Source organism: Neomonachus schauinslandi, chromosome 1 (genome assembly GCF_002201575.2).
Source record: "Neomonachus schauinslandi chromosome 1, ASM220157v2, whole genome shotgun sequence".
Classification (NCBI taxonomy): domain Eukaryota; kingdom Metazoa; phylum Chordata; class Mammalia; order Carnivora; family Phocidae; genus Neomonachus; species Neomonachus schauinslandi.
The window spans coordinates 176150301-176169669 of record NC_058403.1 but is presented as its reverse complement, the minus strand read 5'-3'; positions in this window follow the sequence as shown (position 1 = coordinate 176169669).

The window sequence follows — 19369 nt, the reverse complement described above, 5'->3', positions numbered from 1 at the left end:
TAAAGAGCTCCTACAAACCAAAAAGAAAAAGACAACCCAATTTAAGACAATTGCCAAAAGACTGTAATAGGCACTTCCCCAAAATGATTATACAAATGGCCACAACTTATGAAAACATGCTTAAACATCTATAGTCATCAGGGAAATGTAAATTGTCACCACCCATGGACCAGAATGCCACCAATTAATACTAAGTGCTGGTGAGGATGTCAAAAACTGGTAGGCTCATTCCCTGCTGGTGGGAAGGTCAGCTGGTGCAGGCACTTCAAAAAAACTGTTTGATAGCATCTTCCAAGGCAAAACATTTACCTAACCTATGATCCATCAAATTCTCTCCCAAATATATACCTAAAAGAAATGAGTGCATCAAACAGAACTATGTCCATACCCAGTGACATGCAGGTTTACAGCAGCTTTATTCATAATAGCCCTCAAATGGAAACAAACAAAATGTCTTCCAGTTGATGAATGGATAAACAATGGAATAATACTTAGCAATAAAAGCAAAAAAAAAAAGGATACAAACAACAACATGGATATTTAAGTAAAAGAAGTCACTCACAGCAGAGTATATACTAAATAATTCAGTTTATAGGAAGTTTAAGGGAAGGAAAACTGATCAATGTTGACAGATGTCAGCATAGTGGCTACTTTCGCAGAACAGTAGGGACTGGAAAGGGGCTTTAGGGAGCCTTCTAAGGTGCTGTGAATATTCTGTATCTTGATCCAAGTGATGGTCATAGAGTCAAAATTCTCACATGTTGACTTTCTGCATGTATGCAAGGATGTCTTTTTTTTTTTTACATATGTAAACACAATTCATCAAGTAGAGTCAAAAGCAAGTGATGACAAATATGTAGATCCCTATCAAAATCCCAGCTGTCTTTTTTGCAGAAAATGACAAGCTGATTCCAACATTCATAAGGGAAACGCAAGACACTCAGGATAGTCAAAACACTTTTGAAAAAGGACTCACAGTTAATTTCAAAACTTACTACAAAATTATAGTAATCAGGATAGCTTGGTACTGGCATAAGCAAAGACATATAGACCAATGGAATACAGTAGAGTCCAGAAATAAACCCTTATGTCTGTGGTTAAGTGATTTTGGACAAGGGTGCCAAGATAATTAAAGAGAAAAATTAAAGAGAAAAAAATAGTCTCTACAAAAAATATTGGAACAACTAGATACCTGCATGAGAAAGAATGGAGGTGGACCTTTTCATTATGCCATACAACAAAAAGTCAGCACAAATGGATTTACAGACCTAAATGGAAGAGCCAAAGCTATGAAACATGAAGAAAATAATGAAGGAAACTTGCATGAGCTTACGTTAGGCAAAGCCTCCTTAGATAGGACACCAAAAGCAGGTGACAAAAGAAGAAAAGTGAAGTGGACTTCATTACAGCTAAAAACTTATGCTTCAAAGGATACCATCAGGAAAGAAAAAGAGAACTCATAAAATTGAAGAAAATATTTGCTATAAGCGACTTGTAACCAGAATATATAAGGAGCTCTTAGAGCTCAATAATAAAAAGACAAATAACCCAATCAAAAGAATGGACAAAGAATCCAAAGAAATGATACACATGGCCAAGAAGCACATGAAAGAAGGCCCAGTATTTCATTAGCCTCTAGGAAAATGTAAATCAAAACGACAAAGAGGTACTGCTTCACACCCACTAAAATGGCTATCATCCAGAAGACAGATAATAACAAGTGTTGATGAAGATGTGGATTATCCTTATATGGTTAAAAACGGAAGAGGATGTTACATGAGTTATATCTTAAGAAGGGTGTTAAAAGATATGCAAGTATGATTTCATATAAGCGTATATAAAACAACCTATGTCTACATTTGTAGATAGGCATGAATTTGGATGTATGTAGCTAGAAGGTATCTCCAGAGCTCTCAAGTTATTTCTTCTGGGTGTAAAGGAGTCTTTGTCCATTTTGGTTTCTGCATTATCTCATTATTATCCTATATCCTGCATGTTATCCTATATTACTTGTGTAATGAAACAAAGTTTTGGAGAAAAAATTGCCGACAGGCAGTGTAAAAGGAATGGCCTGCAGGTGGTGTGGATTTTCAGAGGAGGGAGTCACCATCACCCAGTGACAAAATGGAGGCAGAAAGTTCATGGAAAGGTTATTTATTTGGAACTGGAAGGTTGGGTGTGACTTTCCCAGTCAAGGAGAGGAATGGGAATTCAGGAGAAAGTGGTATAGCATTGTGATGCGTCTAGCACTGCCTAAGTCTGTTTTTAGAAATATATTCATTAAGCAACATGTATTCATTTAGATCTATTTTTGTGAGGAAATGACAGAAAGATGTCAATATTCTAGAAGATTTATTTTATGAAGGAAGGAAAGGAGCAAGGTGGCGGGTTATGGAGGGGGAGGTACATGGGAAGGAGGGACAGAGACAACAAAGACCAAAGCCAGGAGGTGAAATCCCAGTACTATTTTAAGCAGCCAGACCTGTTAAGACATAAAAGTTCTAGAATAATGGAAAGACATCATTGAAAGTTCTAGAATCCCATGCATTCTATGCTATTCAGTTCTTTTCCCGAAAGAAGGAAACTCTCAGAGCAGGCATAATAGTGTTATCTTTTTCCTTGCTAACTGTTCTCTGCCTCACTGTCCAACTAGGCTTCGTAATCAGGTGCAAGTACATTTCGGAAATGCCTGCAGCTGGGATCCTCGCTTCCTTTACAAAGAGCTGCTGGATAAAGGCGGAAGCACATGTGTAACTTCACTACCTGGGTCATCCTTAGCCTGACCCTTGGGATGGTTCAGGCTCACATTTCTAGTAAGTGTGTCCTTCCACGGCTCATGCAATGTCCAGCTTTGCCACGGAAATGTCTGAACGTGGAAAAGTTGACCAAACCTGCTGTGCGTCTATGTTGGGGCCAACTGCAGGAGGTTTAACCCAAATCCTAAGAATTCCCATCCATGGTTACCAACAATTTTTGATCACTTCACTTGTTGTCCTGGGGTGGGAGTGAAATGTAATGACAAAGTCATAGAGCCCTGGGGTAGAGAAATAGGATTAAGATTATCCCAAGTCTTCTATTTTAAAGCAAGGAAAACATTAATAAAAAGAGAGACAGGCTAGTGATATTAAAACATTTTTCTAAAATCTTGATCCGCCTCCCAGTATAGACTTGGTAGAGTCACAATATTGTCTAAACTAATTGCCATGGTCCCAAAGTCCTGCCAAGTGAGGAATTCAGCCAGCATGACAGTCCGTCCCTTTCAATTTAAAATTAAATTAAATCTTTGGTTGTTTGCCTGAATTAATAATTCAATTTGCAAAAAAACAATCAAACCTATGTTGTAAGTGGTTCCAGCTGTGGGTGGTTTTTTTTTCCCCCCAGCAGCAGAGAAAAATTACTTAAGCATTTTGTAAACAAAACTGAGAGACGCTTTGATTTTCTTTCAGAGATGAAGGCATTTCTAAATGGTGGTTGTCCTTGAAACTGGATTATATTTCTTCTTCCTTGGAACCCCACGGTTGACATTGATGAAGAAAATATGAACAGGTTGCCTTCTACTGCAAGGACATGGCTACAAACCTTGAATATATTTTAAGGGTCTTTGGTCAAAGGGAAGAGGACAAGTCACATCCACTGCTTAGTTTTGCCCTGTGGGGCGGGGGTAACCACAGTGAGCCACAGATGATCACTCTAAACATACCCACATACACATGGGCATCTGACAGGTTCAAATGAAGTCAATGTGATTGCTAAAATGCATTGTTCCAATTTGTGGTGGTTGCCACTTTCCCTTTCCATGTAAATTCATACAAAAGAAATTCCTGCTCACATTCTTTTCAAGTTGTTAATAGGAGATAATCTCACTTCTATGGCTGAAGGTCTTACCATCATATCTTTATGAATAATGCTACAACTTAAATACTGGGAGTTATTTGAGTGAGAATGGCTACCCTACATAAATATGGCCTGAACAAGATTGTTAAACCATCAGTTAATCTTTATATTTAAGGCAAATGAAAGGAAAAGACTTGCATATAAATTATTTTCTCCATAGCCAGAAGCAAAGTGTTTATAATAAACCACAAACTCCCTGAATAACAAGAATAAATCTATTTCATTTTTTCCCTTGTATACTGTGCTTACCAAACTAGGGTCTTCCTTGACAAGCACTTTATTCTAATATAAACAGTACAAAGATGAACACAATTCTTCTAACTCATGATTAATATATTTGGGAAATCATCTCTGAATCATTTAGGCAAAGCAGTCCAGTATATTCATGGTAAGGACAAATTTCCACCCTCTTACCTGAATTATAAACAGTTTTACACTTCCATTACCCTAAATAACTACAGGGACTTTTACCTCAAAGTAATCCCTAACAAGAGAACATTGCACAATGATATGTGTTTATCCTTTTAATCTCTGAAGGCATAGGATGCAAAATATACATTTGGGAGGCTAACAGGACATGGAAAACCTACCAACCAATCATGGAAAATGGTAGAGGCCTGTGCACCCAAGAAACGGGGGACTTAGGGGTGTGCATGCAGGGATGAGTGCTCCAAGTCTACGAACCGATAAATAAAGCATAAAGGTGAGTCCCCATTTGTAACATGTGGGGTAAGGGGCTAGGTTTGATATTAGATCTTTACTAGTCATGAAGGAAGAATTTGCTAAGCTAACTGTCAGTATAAACATGAAATCAGAGTATTCACCTGCCTCGGAGAGCAAGCTGGAGCCAAGACCTGGTTAAGGCAAAAACACACATAAGGCAAAGACCCCGAACTTCTAGGCTGGAGCAGTGGGCTTTGGCTGTAGGAATGGTGAACATTGGCACAGCAATTTACAGTTGTAAAATCTTCCTCCTAAGGGATCTTACTGATTCAGCTCCCCGTATCAACCTTGGGAGAAAAGATTTTTTAAAAAAGAACTATATTCATTTTACAGATGAGGAAACAGCCAGGACATAATGGCCCTAGTACCGGAACCCCACGGTTTGAACCCCAAATCCACTCTACCAGACTTCTGTCTCTAACTAGTCAACAGCAGGTCAGCCGTTCTGAGTTTTTAAAGTGGGAATCAAAGCATCTTATAACAGGGTTGTCATGGAGATCTGATGAGATAAATTGTGGGTATCCGTTAAGATGCTTTGGGCTGTAAAGTCAAAGAAAAATCCAATTTACCATGGCTTTAAGATAAAGCAATTTATCAGCTCCTGGACCAGGAAAGTCCACAATGGAGGGATTTCAGGATTGGGCTGAACTAGAGGTCAGTGGGAAGCCAGCATGAGGTTTCGTTTCTCAGACATTCTCTTGGCTCTCACTTCCTCTGTGTGTTGGCTTCGTACCCAGGCTGGCTGCCTGCAAGATTGAGAGAACTGTGTCTGGTTCCTGGGATGCATGGCTTCTCCTCCACACCGTGGAGACCAGGACAGCGGCCTTTCTCCCAGCTACCCAGCTGAATGCCCTGAGTTCACTCGGACTGGATGACCAGCTCCACATCCAGGTAACTGGCACGGAACATGGCAAGAGATGCTACCGTCTGTGAAAGCAGAGGAACAGATGCTCTGGAGGCAGCTGGGGCGGCAACCACAGTAGGTGGCGAACATAGTACAGAAGTGAAGCACACCACCGAGCCCTTTGAAAGCACTCAGGGAACCCCAGCATCTGACATCATCTCTGTGTCATCCTTTTCCACATATAAAGGGGTATTTTGGTCAGTACCACCTAGGAGATTCCTTCGGTTTAGTAACGTTAATTCTCATACCAGGTAGCATTTACTGAGCACTTACTGTGTGCCCAGCACTCTACTAAGTACTTTATTTCTATTATACCAATCAACCTTCACTCTGATCATTGTAGTAGGAAGTAATCTAATTCTTATTTTGCAGATAAGGGAGCCTAGGCATAGAAAAGCCAACTGACTCCTCAAGGTTATATAGGGAGTCGCTCGTGGGGCTAATGGGGTGGCCCCTTGTTTTCTGATTTAGAGACCTCATTCCTAAATAAATCACAACCTGGCCTTCAGGGGAAAAAAAACAAACCATGAAATAGCATTTCTCTAAAAGGATTTTATCATTCATATTATTCATTTTTCCCCACTGGCCAGTATCGAACATTACACGTTATCCCATGTCCTATCATTAGTGTTGCCCTCAGAAATAATCTATTCCAGTGGGATGCTAATCCTGAGAATCACATCTCACACACACACACACACACACACACACACACACACACACACACACAAGGTCACCTGCTTGATGTCATGAGTTGGGAAAACACACTATACCTCTCACAGTTAGCCCTAGTCATATGAATTCTGGTTATCCGAACTCAGGGGCTATGAAGATATGAAGAGGAAAGGCTGCTTTTGTTGACTTGACCATGTCCCCGCCTTCCACCCCCCTACCCCGCCCCCAGCCATATTCATTTTCCATGATGAGGACAAATGTGCTCCCACTTCAGGGCCCGTGCACATGTAGTTCAATCCGGACAGCTGCATAGCTTGCTCCTGGACTTCCTACCAGGCTCTGCTCAAACGACCCCTTCGTGGAAAGGGAAAAGTCTCACTCCCCTCTCTATAAAACAGTACCACCTTCTACCCCCACACTGCAATAGTCTTGTGTTTTTTCACTGGACCGAGCACCATCTGTCATATTAGCTCTCTTGATTGTCTATCTGTGTCCCATCACTGACAGGAGGGACTTGAATCTTTTGGCCACTGCTACATCCCCAGCACCTAGAAGAGTGCTTGGCATATGCTCTGTGCTCCACAGTGCAGATCAAATGAATAAACAAACATATACTCTCTTCTGCTTCTGAGAGATTCACCACGTCCAGCATGCCAAAGGCTCTGAGAAATCTTGCTTAAGTTGTTCGAAGTCTGTTAACCCAAATCTAACCATGTAACATTTTTGGTGGGGAAAAAAATACACCCACTAGCATTCCACAGAACTGAAGTTTGCTGGAAATCCCTTTGGGAAATATGGAACTGCTCTCTTCCCATTTTACAGATGAGGAAACTGAGCCTTTGAGGAGTCCAGGGGTGCATCCAGGCCACACAGCAAGTCAGCCACTGAGCCCGGCTCTCCATTCCGTGCTCAAGAGGCATCTGCTCCATCACCTCCCTCTGCTGCATTGACTGACGATCTTTGGGGCTAATTATACCAGACACACCAATCAATAAACCCATCAATGGGTATTAATGGGCCATCTATTCAGTGCCCAGCCATCAGCACTTACATTGTGACACTGAAAGTTCCAATGACACTTTTACAGGAGATACATTTTTTCAAGAGCTGCTGATTGATTTCTTGGAGGCTGAGGTTCATTGGGAGATATGTTTTCTCAGACAGTTTTGTCTTTGTTGATCTTTGTTGTGTGCCAATCCTGTTCTTGTCATCTTATTATTATTATTATTTAATATTTTGCTTCCCGCTTTTCCCTCCTCGGTCCTTTTTTGCAGGTATATCTCGGTTACTGACCAAATGGGACACGACTGTTTGTGGGCCAAAAAAAAATGCTCTACAGAGTCCATGGGAATACAATGAAGTTGCTGAGGGGAGGGCTGGAGAGAACACCAGGAGACCAGGGCCCCCCCCGCCCCCTGCAGCTCAGTCACCTCCCTGACACCACATCCTCACCTCCTACTCCCCACAAGTGGACTTCATCCCTTCTCCTCCAGAGAAGCTGCTCTTGTCAAGGACACCACCGTGTCCTCCGTCCATGCCAGGCAATCACTCCCCAGACCTCATCTTACTTGGTGGTCCTCTAGAAGCTTCACACAAAGTGGCCTGCCCCTCTTCTTGACAACACTTCCTTTTCTTCACTTCCACAACACCCCATGGCCTCAGTTTCCTCCTCCACTGGCTGCCTGCCTCAGGTCCCCATCCTGCTCCTCTATATTCTCATCTCTACACTTGGGAGCCCCCAGGGCTTCTTAGTCTAGAACCTCTCCTTTCCTCAACCTACATCCTTTTCCCAGGGAACAGGATTTGGACCAATGGCTCTAAATGGCATCCCTTTCCCTCCCACCTAGCCTCTACCTCCACCACAGCCACCACAAAAAAAAAAAAAAAAAAGGAAAGAAAAGCTCCAGGATTATACAACCAAATGGCTACTTGCCTTTATTGCTTATGTTACCTTGAACCCTCACGTAACCTCTCTCTTCTTCAGGCTCCTTCAATCTGAAAAACAGTGATAAGCACCAACTTCCTAGGACTGTAAAGAGGATGAAATGACTTGTGTATATAAAGTCCCTAACCTGGGGGCGCCTGGGTGGCTCAGTTGGTTGAGCATCAGACTCTTGGTTTTGACTCAGGTCATGATCCCCCCTGAGATCATGGGGCTAGGATCAAGCCCCATATCGGGCTCCATGTTCAGCATGGAGTCTACTTGAGATTATCTCCCTCCCTCTCCCTCTGTCCCTCTTACTCATGCGTGCTCTCTCTCTCTCTCTCTCTCTCTCTCTCTCAAAAGTTTTTTTTTAAAAGTCTGTAAGCTGTAAACATGCAGCAAAGGTTAGTACCTGTAGTCACTGCATCCCTCCATCACAGTATCTTACGGAGATGCCCAAAATAGAATTTGAGATCTCCCCACCCCATCCTACCCCACCTCTCCCTGCAGGGTCTGACTGAGACTGAAAGTCTAAAATGATTCAGGGGCACCTGGGTGGCTCAGTTAAGTGTCTGACTCTTGATCTCACCTTAGGTCTTGATCTTAGGGTTGTGAGTTCAAGCCCCATGCTGGGTGTAGAGATTACTTGAAAAAAGAAAGTCTAAAATGATTCAAAAGGTTCAGAAGCCACCATCTGTGAAGAAAGTGCTCAGGGTGGGGATGAGGAGAGCACCCCTTCCCCCAACTGCATCCCGCATGGGTCTGCCACTCCCAGGGTTCAAGTGGCAGCCACAGGAGATGCCTACAACTCACTGAACCCAAACCCTCAGTTGCCCTTGCCGCAGAAAATCCAAACTCCCCAACTGTCAGGTGCCCCCCAGTGTAGACGGTCCAGCCCTTTGCCAACTAGAGCTTGACTCTGTACTTCTGAAGGATTTGTTTCTTTGTTTTTTAACCAGTCCTCTGGGACAAGGGCAACAGGAGGTTTGATGTCACAAAGACAAACTTGTCCTCTTCAGAGAAGGTAAGGGAAAAAATAGCTTGTTTTCGAGGTTTAGGCCCACAGGAAAATAAGCTGGTTAATTTCTCAGCTAACTTTCAAATTTTCTTACCAAGAAAGAAGATTCAACTATTGAGGGCTCAGGAAGAAAGCAGGTTTGAAGAGGATTGATTAGAAAGGGCTCAAAAAAACCAAAACAAAACAAACAAAACTTTCCATTTGAAATGACATGGATTATGCTAAGCAAAATCAGTGAAAGACCATTATCATATGATCTCACTCATATGTGGAATTTAAGAAACAAAACAGAGGATCATAGGGGAAAAGAGGAAAAAAATAAGACGAAACCAGAGAGGGAGACAAACCATAAGAGACTCTTAATCATATGAAACAAACTGAGGGTTGGTGGAGGGGAGGGGGGGTGGGGGGATGGGGTAACTGAGTGGTGGACATTGGGGAGGGCATGTGATGTAATGAGCACTGGGTATTATATAAGACTGATGAATCACTGACCTCCACCTCTGAAACCAATAATATATTATATGTTAATTAATTGAATTTAAATTTAAAAAACATGTAAAAGTTACTTCTTAAAAAAAAATAAAAAGAAAGGGCTCTTGGAGGCCCTACATGTTCTTTCAGGGACAAAACTCACTTGCCATCTCCCACTGTCCCCAAGCAAGTCTAGCGTGTGTGGCCAGGACAGTGAGCTGTGAGCATATCTTCCATCTACCAGGACTTCAAGAACCTGTTGCTGTCTCTTAGAGAGTAGAAGAGTTGTCTAAAAGCCTGTTAGAGCGATTGATCATTTATGACACACTTCCTTCGAAAGCATCCCAAGCTGGAGAGGTTCAAAGATGTCTGAATGAGCTGGATGTGGTCACAGCCCAGTTGACTGGATACTCCCTGCCCCACACTCCCCAGGGTAGTCCCAGGCAGACCTCAGAGTGGCTGGAGTTTGTTCTCAGCCCTCACACCCCAGCCTCTGATTTCCTGCCTGCTTGGGGCCCCCCTAAGTGTCCAAGAGCCACACTCCCCAACATCTCTGCACAGCCTGTTCTCCCAGATGGTGACACAGCTCTGGAAGTCCCTGAATACAATAACCCACCTTCCTACATGCAGTAGGGTCATAAGCAGACATTTCTGCACATACATTTGAGGCCCTCAAGATGCTCACCATCTGGAGCATTGGTTTTGAACCTTAGATGCATTATAGATTCACTTATATGCATTATAGAATTTTAAGGACTCCTGATGCCCAAGTCCTACCCCCTCCCAAAGAGTAATTTAACTGACCTGAGTTGAGGCCAGGGTACTACAGGACCTTAGAGAGATTCCAGGTAATTCTAATGAGCAGAAAAGTGAGTCCCACTGATGTAGAGGTCACATTAATGGGTAGTTACAATAGAATATGAGAGAGAGCTATGCCAGGGGCCCAGCAGAGGGCCTTCCCTGAGCCTGGGTGAAGGGGGAGGTCAAGGGCAAGAGAGGCTTCTTGGAGGAAGCAGCCTCTGGGCTGTTTTAAAGGATGAGTGGGAGTGGGTCAAGTAAGCCAGAACTGAAATGGGCAGGGAAGACTGGCAGAGGGAAGAGGGAAAATGATGGGACAGAGTGAAGAGGGTGGAAACCACACTGAATATCAAAGTTGAGAGGTTTGGAGTGGTAAGCTAAGGAGGTGAGTGTGGGCAAAAGCCTGTAGGGCAGTGTAGGATTTTAGTATGAAGGCAACAGGGATGGGATGGAGCAGGAGGAGGTATGCATTCAGGAGGCATCTCCGTGAAGGATGGATTGCCAGGGTGGGTCAGGGGCTGGGCAATGCAGGAGCTACTTCCATACTTCTTAACAGATCCTTCGGGCATCTCATCTCCTCTGCCAATACCCAGAAGGAGAAAAGATACCAGGGCCCTGCCTGGGAGATGTACGGAGCTAAGCGCTTTACATTCACTATCCTTTAAAAACAAAACAAAACAAAACAAAACCTGACGTCATCCTACATGGTAATTGTCACCCCCATTTTACAGATGAACAACCCAAGTTAAATAACTCATGTGAGGGTCACACAGCTAGTTAAGTGGCTGAGTCAAGACTCCAACTCAGCAAAAGCAGCATTCCTAACCATTAAATGTTTGCCCCTCCCTGCCTCTGACTGCATCCTGGGGGCTGCTAGCATCACTGATAGCTCAGCTAATGTTTGCATTTTAATGGGCCCTTCTGTTTCCTTAAAGGAAAGCAATCACTTTTCCTAATTGATCCAGCTGTCTGATGCCCCAGTGGCACAATCTCAGGGTATAACAACAACTTGCCTCCAGAACATCATTCTGACTTGCACAGCAAATTCAAGGGCTTTTTTAAAAGTCAACTTCTAAAATCCAAGCCGACCACCAGGACACGATGGGAGGCCTTGAGCTGCTTTCCCGAAACTCCTGGCCACAGGGGAGCGGGCTTATTAAAAATGCAAATTCCCCAGGCTCAGCCAGGCCTCCTGAATCAGGATCTTGAGGTGTGCTTTCTGGAATCCGCGCCATAGAAGCTCCCCCCAACCCCCATCAGCCTGGAGCAGGCAGCTGGCTCGGGTCCTGGCTCACCAGGAGGGGTCTTCCTGAAGTAATTGTTGCTTCTGCTTCTTTCTGCACATCCTCTTAAACTCAAGGATCCTGTGTGCACAGGTTTGAAGTGTGCGGTCTCCCTTAGCAGCCTACAACGCTGCAGCTCTTGGCATGGAGACTTCCTGTCTGCCATGTCTGCTACTATTCAGCAGATCCAGTCACCTGTAGCCCTGGGAGCAGAAATGTGAATTGCAAAGCTATGGGTGAAGAAGGGAGGGATGGAGGGAACAACCACACTGGCTCTTAGCTGATGGGGGAATCCTTTCTTCTCCCACCAAAAAAGCCCTCTGCAGCCTGAGTCCTGCCTGTACTCCTTGTTTGAGGACCTACATGCCACAATCTGTATGGCCGGACCAGGTTGCCCTCTGGGGGTAACTGCACGGTGGGATGACTGGGCGGCCAGGCAGGGCTCTGAGGGTCAGCTAGTTTTCACCGCTGAGTCCCTGAAGGGTTTGCTTTGAAAACAAGAGTATTAAGAGTCACCTGCCTCCATGGAAAGCATGATCGTGTAGAAGCGATTGTGGAAAACGCTGCCTGGAACAGACCCCCCAAATACCCATTTGGATGCCCATGGCGACGGTCTTTAAGACTCGAGGCACTGGGATCCGCAGCCAACTTAGGCTGCTGGAAATCGGAATGGAGTTTTCCTGGCCAAGCTCTTCATTTGGGATTATAATCTAGTATGGTGAGGCTGATATGGGATCTTGAAACTCACGGAGAGACTCTGAATCACCAAGACTCAGGGCAGAGGTGTAAGACTCAGCTGCGGATCTGAGCCCGGCCATCCCACCCTGCCGACCCATTGTCTCTCCAGCCGGCGAGGTTCCGCCACTTGCCTCTTCCTGGGAGAGGCCCAAGGAGTGTGGTTAATGGATGTTTTTTTGATCTGAAACCTGAAAAAGCTAATCAAATGTTCAAAGGCTAAAATAGGTGTAATTACAAGGGTGATCTAAGGTGAGACTCAAAAAAAAAGGGAAATTACTCATTAGGATAAGTAGGAGAGATTTCTTTTGAGATAGTGAGGGGAGGTCTGCTCCCGTGGTGGGGCTGCAATAAAGACTTGTCTTTTTGGTCCTATGGGCATCTTATCCTGTCCCGGAGGAAGATACATATGTGGGTAGAACGCTGAGTTCAGTGTCCATCTGACTGTTTGGCCTATTGGTCCAGCCACATCTAGGTGTACAAACCACTTTCCTAAGTGTCCCAGGGCAGTGTCCTTGGCGACGTCGCCTCACCTACAGGACCAGGTTCCAACTAACCAGCCCACAGTCCCGATGAGTTTTCCTGCCACCAGGTGGAGACTGACTCTAATCTATAAGCTGGGATCGTCCTTGCATATTCAAGAAGCAGATTATTTGAGTTGGAAAGACCCTCCTAGAGGGGCTACTCCAGTGATTCTCAAACCTAACTGAGATACCCAAGGGGCATTGAAATATATAGCTGCCTGCTCATAGAAGATGTTAAGGAGTTATTGCTTTGCTGAGTGTGGTGGTAGCATTATTGGAGATGCATGGTGATTTGCTTTAGAATATTCAGGCATACATAAAAAAGAGGAGTTGGTGTGTATCAGGTGGGCCCCCTCTCCCCCAGGAAATAATGGCACGAGCAAAGAAGGTAATTGGGGAGGGAGCGTTTACTGTTTATAAGGATGTGGCCAAGGTCTAGGGAAACCAGTAAGCGATGGAGCAATGGCAGGGAAGGCTCTGGGCACAGTGGCAAGCGCAGGGAGTGGACAAGGACCTGTAGATAGGGGTGTAGTGACAGAGAGGTCAGGCTGCCATGCCAGCCGGAGGGGAGGAACACATAGTCCCTGCCAACCTGCCAGGAGGGAGAGAGCCAGGGAGACACATGGACCAGCCTTGCTCTCCCCCAACTTCCCAGTCCCTGCTGGAAATTACTGGGAGCCAGAGGGCTTGGGAAGCTGGTGAACGCAGGCTTGGAGCCCATCCACCGGAGGCCAAGAAGAGGGTGGAGTGCACCCGGAGGGGCAGTCGGAGAGTACCTCACATGGGAGAGATGAAACAACTATGAGCCAACATTGAAGGCTCTTGAAACTGGTGATGGGTACTTATGTCGGTTTGGACATTTTCATTATTAAGTTCAAAACGACACAGAGTTGGAGGCCTGGCTTCAGACCTATCAAATCAGACTTCTTAGGGAATAAAGCCCAGGCATCTGTGTTCCTGAAAAGATCCCCAGGTTCTAGCCTCTCATCTAATCCAAGCTTCTGTTTTTACAGAGGAAACTAGAAACAAGTTGAGTGACTTGTTCAACGTCACAAAGAACCAGTGGTAAAGACTGGACCAGAATCCATGTCACCAGTCCCAGGTCGGTTCCTAAAAACAGCATGAGAGGCTGCAGCAAGAACACCGGGGCCATTACAACCTCATTCTGAGCGCTCAGTATCTGCCAGGCGTGGGTCTTTCCATGCATTATCTCATGGGCTGTAGTGGAGTTAACACACATAATGGCTTTAAAACATGCCTGGCACATAAAAGCCTCGACAAATAGTAGCTAGTAATACCCTCAGTTTCTCTTAAGTATCATGACAATCATCTGCAATAACAATTTTTTTAAAGATCTTATTTATTCATTTGACAGAGAGAGAGCACAAGCAGGGAGAGTGGCAGGCAGGGGGGAAGGGAAAAGCAGGCTCCCCGCTGAGCAGGGAGCTCGATGTAGGGCTCAATCCCAGGACCCTGAGATCATGACCTGAGCCGAAGGTAGATGCTTAACCAACTGAGCCACCCAGGTGCCCCTGCAATAACAATTATTATTATTTTTTTCTTTTTTGGGGAGAGAGAGAAACTAAAGGGAGGGATTTGGACATAGGCCTGAATGATTCTGAAGCCCGAACTCTTAACCATCATCCCCGTAACTGCAAACCACACCGTCCTCTAAAGTTGGGGCTGTGTGGGCCACTTGATTTTCAGTTTGTTTATCCAAATCACTCTTCGGCCTTGTGGGTCTGTAGCCTTGACATATCACACATCACTCTTAGCATGCACCTGGGGAAGTGCTGAGACTTTTCTGAGTTCCCTGAGGACAGCAGCTGAGCCTGCATGGAGCTAGCCTCACCATCGTACAGTGTCTGGCACTCAGTTGGCAGCTAATTGATATGCTTTTGATGACGAAATGGAGAAAGGAAAACTCAGCTCTTAGAAATGGATGGTAATACACCCACCTGCCATGCTTCTGCCTTCCACCTTCGTAGTCATGGCTGATGGATTACCAAAGTCCTCGTGAATTCTGGAGACAGCCACAAAATCCACAACTGAGCATGTCCTTCAGCCACAGCCAATGAACCAGAGTGGGCTCGTAAGATGAAATTTATCGTGCTGGCCCTTGGCAGCAGATACATGTTTTTAAAAGTTTGGCACTCTTTGACCAAGAATGTTATTACTTGTTGAAAATAAGACCACAGATCTCAGAATCAGAAGGACGTAGTCTGGGCCCTCTGTTGCCTGAATGACCATGAACGAGCTGACTGCCTGCTCTGAGCCTGGGGTCCTTAGACTGGGAATGCCAACCTATCCATCCATCATGGTTGTTACAAGAATTAAAGGAGAAAGCATTTCCAAAAGCATCTACACATTCAAAAGCATTACATACATGCAAATTATTGTTATTAATAACAATAACAGTATCACTGGTCTCGTGAGAGTAGATGCTGGTTGTTGTCTATGACATTAACTTCATATAATTAACAGATGTGTCCTGGGTGGCTCCAAGTTCTCATCAATGCCTCATCCACAAAGGTAGGAAAACTCTATAACCTCTATAATCCATTGAAACATGGGTTGGATTTTTCTTTTCATCCCTAAAAAGTGCAACCCTTACCTAGAGCAAACTCTCTGGCAGTATTCAGACCTTCTTGCTTATGGGCAGAGACAACAATCCTTTATCTAAAAACACATATTATGAAATTCAGGATTTTTTAGATATTAGAAAGATGGTATTATATACCATCTATTATTTAATACCTGTCACCAAACCCATTAATATTTCGACATAGCAAAACATAAATATTCACACTAAAGGGGCTCAATAGACCATGAATCACTCATGCAAGAGGAGTTCAAGATTTTGCCGCTCAGTGCGCATAGGTAGGGTTCAAGCCTGGCTGTCAAATGAGTTACCAAAAACAAAGTTCAGCTTTCAGAGCTTTCTGAACTTTGAAATGGCGGTTTTAGATGGGATTGTAGACGTGAACTCGTGTATTTCACAAGCGAGGAGGAGGGATAGAGTAGGTGCCTGCCAGCAATGGTAATGGGAGTCAGGATCCCAATAGGCAGAAGTTCAAGTGCATGAAAAGGAGCCTCCTCTTTCATCAACCATGTAATTCTGCCTCCTCCTGCATTCTTGCATGCAGCTGCCAGCAATGATGCTCTAAAACCTCAGCTTTCATCATGTCATTCTCTGAACACCCCTCTGTGACTCCCAACATTCAGCCCTCAGCCTGATGCACAAAGCCTTCAGTGAACGGAACCCCTACCCCAGCGGTAAGTCTCATCTCCTGGCTTGCCTCCAGGAAGAACCCTTACCAGCAACACCTCCAAGTTGTCCCAACTTTGGAATCTCAGGCTTTAGGAGTCATTTCTGCTGTTAACCCTTTCTTGACACCCGCACTTCCCTGCACACAGGGTCTGGACATATGGGTCTCTGATTGCTAATCCAGGATGTGGCTGCACCCCCCGCCTGAAAATCCAGGCTCCACCAGCGTCCGACACCAAGTACATCGCAGGAACTCAAAACCCACGTATATGATCAGGCCACCCCATTCCTTGCTGACAACCCTTTAGCAGCTCTAACTGGCCTTAGAACAAAGCGCCAAGTCCTAACAAGGCCTGATGTCACTAGGCCCCCACCTTCCTTGCCTTCTTTGTCTCCTAGCACTTGGTCCTAGCATCAGTGGTTCAGCCACACCAGCCTTTGATTAGTTTATGGGGGGCCCCGTGCTCCCTCCCCCTTCACTAGTCAACCCTACCTAATCGTGCATCTCTTTGCTTCATAGCCTGTTGTGGGAGAGGCAGCTGGCTACCCACCCAGTATCCATTCTGCCCCTTTTCCGTGATTTGAGAACCATGATTTTATTTTGGGTGACCATGAGCCCAACTAAAGTTCTGTATTTCCAGCCTTTCTTGCAGCTGGTATGGCCATGGGACTGGGTTCTGATGGAGGATATGTAAACACAATGTGGTTGTACTTCCAGGAAAGGTCTCTAAAGGGGTATGTTCTTCTGGGCTTCATCCTTTCTAGAATGTGAACCTGATGGCTAGGCTCCTCCAGCCACCATGGACTGTGAGATGACAGGCTAAGGGCTGTAGACCAGAAGGACAGAAGGATAGCAGGGTCTCTGGTAACTACAGAGATCATACCAGGTATCTCTGGACTTTATGACAGAGAAAAATAGCTGCTAATGTGTTTAAACCACTGTGATTTTTTTAAAGGGGAAAAAACCTGAATATCTAATCTTACTCATATATTCTTATCTGAATTCGTAATTAAACATCTATTTGAGGGATGATTTGATTAATGTCTCTCTTCTATGCTAGGTTATAATGGCCTACAGGGCAGATGCAATGTGGATTTTTGCTTACTGCCACATGACCAGGGTGTGTAGGTACTCGCTAAGTACTGGAACAAATACACTCTCATTTAGTATCAGCTCGGGAAGCTTGCCACTAGGTCCTTCTTTTTAGATCTCCAGGCTCAGCACTAGGTACTATGACCCTCAGACCCTTGAGCTAAAGGAAAAAAAAAATCCTACAACTATCAATTCTTTGGTGTACCCCCTTTCCTCTCAGTGTCTGTTTAGGAAAAGTCTCAACTTGCATGGTCCCATTTCTCTGCCATCAAGCTCCTCACCTGACATTATTTTCTCATTTCTTTATGCTCCAGCCAGGCTGAACTACTTATAATTTCATCAAGATACCATGCTCTTCCCTGTCTCCTGGTCTGGGTACGTGCTGTTCCTCTACTTGGAACTCATTTTACTCAGCTTAATGCCCATTTATCCGTGGGGTCTCCACTTCGATGTCACCTTCCCTAGGAAGTCTTGACGGTCCCTTTAAGCCCAGGTGAGCCTCTTCTCCACAATGCTCCCAAGATCTTCCCTAAAGCACCTATAACAGCACCTGGAACCCTGTATTATTTCCTATACCCCCTTTGCTATGGGTTGGATGGTGTCCCTCCCACCCCCAAAATCTATGCTGAAGTCCTAACTTCTTCTTCCTGTAAATGGAACCTGATTGGGAAATAAGATCTTTGTAGATGTAATCAAGTTAAGATGCGATCATACTACATTACAGTGGGTCCTTAATCCAGTATGCCCTGTGTCCCTGTAAGAGGAGAAGATGCAGACACACACACACACACACAATGAGAATGCCACGTAGAGACGCAGACGGAAGATGGCCATGTGACCGCGGAGCCAGAGCCCGGAGTCAGCAGCTGCAAACCAAGGAATGGCAAGGATTGCTTAACAACCGGCTGCTAGTTCAGAGAGCCTGGCCTGCAGATGCTGTGACTTTGGACCCCTCGTCTTCAGCGTTGTGGGAGAATACTGGTCTGTTACCGGTCACCCAGTCCATGGAGCATTGGTATGGCAGCCCCACGAGAGGCCGTGTATACAAATGGACAGTGGCCAAGCTCTATATAAACATGGAACTCTGACCCACAACCTGAAGCAAGCGGCCCAGGACGCCAAAGAGTAACCCTAAAAGTCCAGGACGTGATTACTCATACCTTCCTTCCATTTTGCTCCTGCTTCCAACTTACAACCAACCAGAGAAAGCCAAACATGTGCCCCTAACCAATTCCATAGGATGCCCGACTTCCCGTTAGCTTTCCAGAAGCTTCTCTATGCCACCAACCTCCGATCAGAGCACACCTGAAGGCTTCCCTATTTTCCACCGCAAAGCTTTCCTTCTCCTCTTTGAGTCTGTCAAGGGCAAGCGATGGGGGCCAATTGCCTTGCTATATAGCAAGCTCGCATTTGAGCTGAAACACCCAGAGTCTTTGAATAAAGGCTTATGCTAACAGCACTCTGGTTCCCTCTCTTCCACATTCTTCTGTGACATCATTTCAGGTCGTTTTAGAGAGGTGAACCTATTTTCAACGTATTTTCTGACTAATTAAAATATCTCATTCACCGGAATACACCAACACCTAGCTTAAAGCCTGGCATGTGGTAAGTGCTCAACTAGTAACGTGCCCAATAGAAATGATGGTTCTTTTACCTGCCAGGTTACACGTCATCTGGCCAGAATGTTGTACCTCACAGGGAAAAGCTGTCGTAGGGAGCAGGCACGGCCTCGTGGTTATTTAGTACCCTAATAAAGGAGCGTTCCCACCAGATAATGTGACGTGAACGGACAGTTTAATCACAGCTGGTCAATAGTTATGAGGCCAGAGACCCAGCTGTATGACTTATTTACAAGCCGAGCCCATAAGCCTTGTGAGGTCCACCTGTTCCTATGTACCTGCGCAAGCGAGGTCACCAAGGCAAGCAGGAAAGAACCAGTCCTCAGCCCAGCAATTCAAAGCACTATTCAGAGCCCCTCCTGCTGTCTCTGGTGCAGGACGAGTTTCTTTTTCAACAAAAAGTTGGTTTAGCTTTTCTTCACTGCAAACTTGAACAC